The 8,724-nt window shown below is 38.5% G+C and overlaps 1 pseudogene; it reads left to right on the plus strand.

The window, feature by feature from the left end:
- Positions 1-5,731: 5,731 nt before the first annotated feature.
- On the plus strand, positions 5,732-6,401 carry LOC105003827 (annotated as a pseudogene).
- The last annotated feature ends 2,323 nt before the right edge of the window (positions 6,402-8,724 follow it).

Genomic DNA, 8,724 nt, shown 5'->3' on the forward strand with positions numbered 1-8,724 from the left:
GGATGCAAAGTAATGTTCAAAATTCTCCAAGCCAGGCTTCAACAGTATGTGAACCATGAACTTCCAGATGTTCAAGGTGGTTTTAGAAAAGGCAGAGGAACCAGAGATCAAATTACCAACATCAGCTGGATCATCAAAAAAGCAAGAGAGTTCCAAAAAAGATCGATTTATGCTTTATTGGCTATGCCAAAGCCTTTGACTGTGTGGATCACAATAAACTGTGGAAAATTCTGAGAGATGGGAATACCAGACCACCTGACCTGCCTCTTGAGAAACCTGTATGCAGGTCAGGAAGCAACAGTTAGAACTGGACATGGAACAACAGACTGGTTCCAAATAGGAAAAGGAGTACATCAAGGCTGTATATTATCACCCTGCTTATTTAACTTATATGCAGAGTACATCATGGGAAACACTGGGTTGGAGGAAGCACAAGCTGGAATCAAGATTTCTGGGAGAAATATCAATAATCTCAGATATGAAAATGACACCACCCTTATGGAAGAAAGTGAAGAAGTACTAAAGAGCTTCTTGATGGAAGTGAAAGAGGAGATGGAAGTGAAAGAGGAGATGGAAGTGAAAGAGAAGAGTGAAAAAGTTGGCTTAAAGCTCAACATTCAGAAAACTAAGATCATGGCATCCGGTCCCATTTCTTCATGACAAATAGATGGGCAAACAGTGGAAACAGTGGCTGACTTTATTTTTTGGGCTCCAAAGTCACTGCAGCTGGTGATTACAGCCATGAAATTAAAAGACGCTTACTCCTTGGAAGGAAAGTTATGCTCAACCTAGACAGCATATTGAAAAGCAGAGACATCACTTTGTCAACAAAGATCTGTCTACTCAAGGCTATGGTTTGTCCAGTAGTCACATATGGATGTGAGTTCAGTCCAGTTTAGTCATTCAGTCATGTCTGACTTTTTGTGACTCCATGAACCGCAACACGCCAGGCCTCCCTGTCCATCACCAACTCCTGGAGTCTGCACAAACTCATGTCCATCGAGTCAGTGATGCCATCCAGCCATCTCATCCTCTGTCGTCCCCTCTCCTTCTGCCCTCAATCCTTCCCAGCATCAGGGTCTTTTCCAATGAGTCAGCTCTTTCCATCAGGTGGCCAAAGTATTGGAGTTTCAGCTTCAACATCAGTACTTCCAATGAACACCCAGGACTGATCTCCTTTATAATGTAAGAGTTGGACTATAAAGAAAGCTGAACACAGAAGAATTAATGCTTTTGAACTGTGGTGTTGGAAAAGCCTCCTGAGAGTCCCTTGGACTTCAGTAGATCCAACCAGTCCATCCTAAAGAAGATCAGTCCTGGGTATTCATTGGAAAGACTGATGTTGAAGCTGAAACTGCAATATCTTGTCCACCTGATGTGAAGATCTGATTCATTTGAAAAGACCCTGATGTTGGAAAAGATTGAGGGCAGGAGAAGAAGGGGATGACAGAAGATGAGATGGTTGTATAGCATCATCAAGTCAATGGATATGAGTTTGGTTAAACTCTGAGAGTTGGTGATGGACAAGGAGGCCTGGCATGCTGCGGTTCATGGGGTTGCAAAGAGTCAGACACGACTGAGCAACTGGACTGAACTGAACTGATATAACATGAACTCAGTTTTTAAAATATTATAGAAGAGTCTGGACATCAAGGCAGAAGCCTGGATTGGAGAGATACATCTGGAAAATATGAACATATATCTTGTATTTAGAGTCATAAAATCATCTGTGGTTCAGTGGTGAATGTAGAAAGGAGAGGGAGAAGAGACATGAATTGAGTCCTGTGTCTTGAATTCTAATATTTAGTGATTAGAGATAAGGAAGAAAACTGAAAAGATGTAGCTAAATTTTGTCAGAAGGGTGAGGGGGAGCTGTCCATTAACATGTCGTGAAAATTAAATGAAGAAATTGTTTCTGGGGGGAGAGAAAGATGGATTGTGTCAAATACTGCTAATGAGAGTAAGCACTGAATTTAGCAATGTGGAGGCCATGCGCGTCTTGAAAGAAACAGTTTCCCTGAACTGCTAGAGATGACTGCCTGACTAGGGGGGTTTCAAGAGAGAACGCAGAAGTACAATTAGAGGTAGTAGGTATGGACATGCACTTGAAGACACTTTGCTAAAAGATAAGGAGAGGAATGGAGTGGCAACCAGAAAGAGTGAGATAAAAAGACAGCTATTTTTTTCCTTAATATATATATTTTACTGAAGTATAGTTGACTTACAATATTTCAGGTGCATGTCAAGGTGATTCAGTTATACAAATACACATATATCATTTTTGAAATTAGTTTATTTAGCTTATGTTTTCCAACTTTTCCATCTCCTATTTTTTTGGCGTTCTTTCTCAAGAGCATCTCTTTTATATACCTATATGTAAATAATACATGTAATATATATTTTAGAAAACATGAATTTTTGCCCAACTAAAAAGTTTATGACATTTTCATTCCACTTGTTTGACTTAATATAAATAGAATGCTGCATTTCTAGTTAAAAAACATAGATATGCGACAAGCAACAAAGGTTTACTGTATAGCACAGGGCTTCCCTTGCGGCTCAGCTGGTAAAGAATCGGCCTGCAAAGCAGGATACATGGGTTGGGAAGATCCCTGGAGAAGGGAAAGGCTACACACTCCAGTATTCTGACCTGGAGAATTCCAGGGACTATATAGCCCATGGGGTCTCAAAGAGTCGGACACTACTGAGTGACTTTCACTTTCACAGGAAACTATAGTCAATATCTTGCAATAACCTATAATGAAAAATAATTTCAAAGATGGTTATTTTTGAGAGATGGGAGCAATAAAGATGTATTCCTGTGCCTATCAACATTGCTATTATTCTAATACATGTAAATAAAGTGGCCCCAGTTTTCTCATAACTCATTGAACAATCCCAATAATTAAGTGATTATTATAAATTATGTCTGACCTCTTATCCTATTTTCACATGTACATCAAATCATTTACATTTCATCAGGCTTCTTGAATTGCAGGTTCCCAAGATACATGCAATGAAATTTTAATTAACAATCAAATTTGAGCCATACTAAAAACAAAAAAAAAATGTTTTTAATGACAAATAGGTGTTAAACATTAAGATGAATCTTCCACTTGAATATGAGTACCAAGCTTGCACTTTCTCAAGTGTTATAATCAAATATTCCTCTAAAATAAAACTGGTGAGATTATTTTTCAAGACCAGTGCACATATATTCACATAAAATTGGGCATGACTGGACATAATAGAAGAAATTAATGAAAGGAAAATTTAAGATGGGAATCAGGACGAGAGAGATTTTAATGAGAACTAGTGAATGGTACAATGATCTCCCATGAGGAAGTTCAGAGACTTCATTTTTCATGCACGATATGCATACTGCATGAAGAAGAATTTTTTGGAGGATCAAACCTTGCTGCTGATCCCAGAAAGCAGGGCATACTGATTCAATATATGAATTTAGATGCTTCTTTTTGAAATGCCCATGCCCTGCAACTTATAAGGAATGATTAAATAGTTTTGTATATGTATCTACCACCCTTTAAGGAAAAAAGATTGCTCTCTTAAATCTGTTTCATTTTCTGTCTTGTACTATAGGTTGAACCACATGAAATTACTAATGTTTTGAAAATCAAAAATGATTGACTCTTTACAATATTTTTTTTTTATTTAAACCTCATACATTGGTCCTTTTCAAGAGCATCCTCATATTTTTTATATCTTAAAGAAATCTGCTGAGGTGTATACTGCCAGCTGAATAGGTACTAGTCCTATAGGTATCTTTCTAACCCTTGTTTTGGTTCCCAGTTTCTCTCATCCCTTCATCTTAACAGATACTTCAAGTCTCTTTTCTGGTGGTTGAATTGACTCCATCCCATTAAGATCTCTTTGCCTTTGTTATAAGGGTGATTGCTGGACTGTCCTTTTCTTAACAGAGGTTGAATATTCTGTCTCAGAGAAAAAAAAGCAATTTAAGGCAAGTTTTTAAATTCCATCATGTCAAATTCAAAAACTAATAGCTTTCATGCCAAAATGCCTTTGGCTTCCCCTAACAATTGTGTGCGTGCTCAGTTGTGTATGACTCTTTGTGACCCCATGAACTGTAGCCTGCCAGGCTCCTCTGTTCATGGGATTTTCCAGGCAAGAATACTGGAGTGTGTTGCCATTTTCTCTTCCAGGGAATGGATCTTCCTGACCCAGGGATTGAACACATATCCCTTAGGTCTCCTGCATTGGCAGGCAGATTCTTTACCACTAGCACCACCTGGTTAGCCCCATAATAATAATACTTGTATAATTAATTTATTAACTACTATTAATAAATTTGCATTATTCTTAAACTAGCTACGTATTGGGTTGGCCAAAAACTTCGTTCAGAATTTTCCGTAGTTCAGTTCAGTAGCTCAGTCATGTCCGACTCTTTGTGACCCCATGGACTGCAGCATGCCAGGCTTCCATGTCCATAACCAGCTGCCATAGCTTGCTCAAAGCCATGTCCATACAGCCAGTGATGCCATCCAACCATCTCATCCTCTGTCATCCCCTTCTCCTCCCGCCTTCAATCTTTCCCAGCATCTGGGTCTTTTCAAGTGAGTCAGCTCTCCACATCAGGTGGCCAAAGTATTGGAGTTTCAGCTTCAGCATCAGACCTTCCAATGAATATTCAGGATTGATTTCCTTTAGGATTGACTGGTTTGATCTCTTTGCAGTCCAAGGGACTCTCAAAAGTCTTCTCCAACACCACATTTCAAAAGCATCAATTCTTTGGTGCTCAGTTTATAGTCCAACACTCACATCCATACATGACCACTGGAAAAACCATAACTTTGACTAGATGGACCTCTGTTGGCAAAGTAATGTCTCTGTTTTTTAATATGCTTTCTACGCTGGTCACAGCTTTTCTTCCAAGGAGAAAGTGTCTTTTAATTTTATGGCTGCAGTCATCATCTGCAGTGGTTTTGGAGCCCCAAAAGGTAAAGTCTCTCACTGTTTCCATTATTTCCCCATCTATTTTCCATGAAGTGATACCTGAAACAACTTTTTGGCTAACCCAGTATATCAGCCTATTTTAGAACTAATAAATTCCAAGGGTAAATGTTTAAGTAGCTTCTTTTTTTCTTTATTTTGGTCTGACTTATTCTAGAAAATCAAGACAGAGTGAACTTGAATAAATGGGAGGGTTTTTTTTCCCCCACAACTTAAAAAATTTTTCTTTTCTCCTCTCATTTTTTTCTTCTTCTTCTTCTTTTTTTTTTGAAAGGACAACATTAAACACAAACTTCCTTTAATTTTCGGTATATATTTGGCAATACATTTGCATGTATTTTCAAAGATGTTTCAACAGGTTGCAATCCTAATTCTCCATTAGAGATTTGACTGAAAACAATGCTAAAGTAAAGTCTTATGTCCTTGGTGGGGTAGGACACTTCCTCATTATTTATGTTCCATATCATTAAGCTCCACTGCTATGCATTAGGCAGGGTTTTTACCTTAGTTCAGGCTAGAAATAAAGACAGAATGCAATGCTTAACCTGCAAAAGCTTGTCTTCAACTGGGCAAAGCTATGTGAAAAATATAATGAAGGTCAAGTGAGAATATTCACCATGAAAACTGTTTCTATCAATGGTCTGAATATTATAGAATTCCTAATAAAATTCTAGATACTTTTCCAGCCTGTACAGAGCTGCCTGGAGGCTGGAAGTGGTGGTGAGGTCCAAAGCAGCTTCTGGAATTTCTGAACACCCCTGGTCAGTATAAGATGGATCCAGTAGTCTTGAGTTACATGGACAATGTACTGCGGCAATTAGATGTCTTACTACTGGATCCTCCAAGCTGGCTCAATGACCATGATATTGGGTTTGCCTTTGAATACTTTGCCAACAGTCAATTTCATGACTGCACTGACCATGTCTGCTTCATCAGCCCCGAAGTTACTCAGTTCATCAAGTGCACTGGCAACCCAGCAGAGATGGCCATGTTCCTTGAGCAGTTGGACCTCCCAAATAAGAGAGTTATATTTTTAGCCATCAATGATAATTCCACACACACAGCTGGGGGAACCCACTGGAGCTTGTTTGTTTATCTGCAAGATAAAAATGGCTTTTTTTCATTATGATTCTCATAGTAGTAGTAACTCATTCCATACAAAGAAGGTAGCAGAGAAACTAGAAGCTTTCTTAGGCAGAAAAGGATACAAACTGGCCTTTGTGGCAGAGAAAGCCCCTGCTTGACAAAACAGCTATGACTGTGGGATGTACGTGATATGTAACACTGAGGCTTTGTGTCAGAACTTCTTTAGACAACAGCCAGAATCACTACTGCAGCTACTCACTCCTACATATATCACACAGAAGAGAGAAGAATGGAAATATCTCATTGCCAGACTTGTTAAAAATTAGCTGTTGGAATATATTTGACTTTTGAAGTCTCTTCTTTCTGCCTGTCCCCATGTATTGAATGGCTGCAGTCTCAGTGCCTGAGGGAAGATGCCTAGGAGAGGAAAGCTTAGAATACTTACTTTATCCTAAAAGAATGTTGTTCTCTGTATTATCCTAAAGAAAAATTTTACTTTAACCGTAATTTCAGAACAATATTAATCACCAAAACTGATTAATTCCCTTCTGGGCTCTCTTATCCACATTGGTTTATTCCAAAGAGGGGAAAAAATGATCTGTAAAACAAATTAAGAATATATGAAATCTAAAAGCAAGAAGAAAATCATAGAGTAATCAAAAAATTATTGCACAGCCCACATATTTCAAGAGATCAACTGGCTAGAAACAGATCTCAAAACCTAACCTAATTCAAGATCAAAGTATTATCAATTACTCAGTTCTGTGATATCTCTTTCATTCAACAAGCAAAGGCTTTCCCAGCTATGCTGTTAAGTAACTTCAGTTGTGTCCGACTCTGTGCGACCCCATAGACGGCAGCCCACCAGGCTCCCCCATCCCTGGGATTCTCCAGGCAAGAACACTGGAGTGGGTTGCCATTTCCTTCTCCAATGCATGAAAGTGAAAAGTGAAAGTGAAGTCGCTCAGTCCTGTCTGACCCTCAGCGACCCCATGGACTGCAGCCCACCAGGTTTCTCCATCCATGGGATTTTCCAGGCAAGAGTACTGGAGTGGGGTGCCATTGCCTTCCCAGCTATAATCTTTGCCAGTACTTTATAAAAGTGGTGTTAGCCCATAGTCGCCCATCTGATTCCTTGAGCACCTTAAGAAAGGGAGAATCTTAAATAACTTTGTTGAAATAAATGTCTGTTGTGGACCTCTTGTTTTGCATCTGGAACTTGCTAAAGTTGGTTTATTTTTGTAAAGGAGGAAAAAGTGGCCTTTCTAAACTTGTTCATATAATTAAAGAATGCAGACAATGTAATTTTTGAAATGCTATTCTTTCTTAAAAAAAAAAAAATCTAGTTGACTTCAGGAAATTTGTGTGTTAGTCATTCAGTCGTATTTGACACTTTGCTACTCCATGGACTGTAGCCCACCAGGCTTCTCTGACCATGGAGTTCTTCAGGGCAGAATACTGGAGTGTGTTGCTATTTCCTTCTCCAACAGGAAGCTTATGAGGACCTTTTAATTAATAAATACAAAGGTTACTTAGAGGTAGTTGGACATTTTTATGAATAAATGCAATATTCTAGTGCCAGGCCAAACTATTTTCTTAAGCCCAACTGCATCCATCAGAAATTTATGGGTGACCATCAAACTTCTATAAATGTTCTTCTCTCTATCATCTCTACTCTGGGGAGAGGAAGAAAAAAAAATTATCTCTATAGTAACTAAGACTCTGGGATTCTAAAAATCTATATATGTCTCAGTCTTCCTACATTATCCTTAGTTCTTTTCTGTTGCTTTTTGGAGTAGCAGTGATTTGTCAAAGAAGATTCCTTTGTCCATTATCTTTGGTTCAAGGTAAACCTGTGATCGTGGATAAGTCATTTCTCTGAGGTTCATATACACTTGTCTGTAATCTGAAAGTGTTGGTAACCAGATCTGATATTTGGTATGAGAATTAAATTGAGTAACACAGTTCAAGTACCTCATAAAGTATGTGTTCAAGAAATGAATTTCATTATGAAAATTTAATCTATTGTTGAAACTCACAACTCTGAGATGAGGTCAACTTTGGGATTCATTTTGCTTCAAAGATTTACTAAGAGATGGATGGTCTACACTGTAATGGTCAGTTTCATTTTTTCATTGTTTTAAAAATCTCTGAAGTCATTACAGATTCATAGGAAGTTGCAAAAGTGTACAGATTCGGGGGAAAACGATCAGAAAAAAAGAATATAGATCTATGTATAATTAAATCACTTTGTTGTACACCTAAAACTAACATAACATTGTAAATCAACTCTTGTTCTTCAGTCGCTAACCGTGTCTGACTCTTTGTGACCTCATGGACTATAGCATGCCAGACTCTTCTGTCCTCCAGTATCTCCTGGAGATACTGTTCAAACTTATGTTCATTTTGTCAATAATACCAATATGTCAATATTGAATCAATAATGCTATCAACTCTACCTCAATGAAAAAAAAGGCATACAGTCCATTTGCCATTCACCTAACTTCCCCAGTGGTGACAACTTACCTAACTATGCTGCTGCTGCTAAGTCGCTTCAGTTGTGTCCGACTCTGTGGGACCCCATAGACGGCAGCCCACCAGGCTTCCCTGTCCCTGGGATTCTCCAGGCAAGAATACTGGATTGGGTTG

Source organism: Bison bison, unplaced genomic scaffold, assembly GCF_000754665.1.
Source record: "Bison bison bison isolate TAMUID 2011002044 unplaced genomic scaffold, Bison_UMD1.0 scf7180017864471, whole genome shotgun sequence".
Lineage (NCBI taxonomy): Eukaryota > Metazoa > Chordata > Mammalia > Artiodactyla > Bovidae > Bison > Bison bison.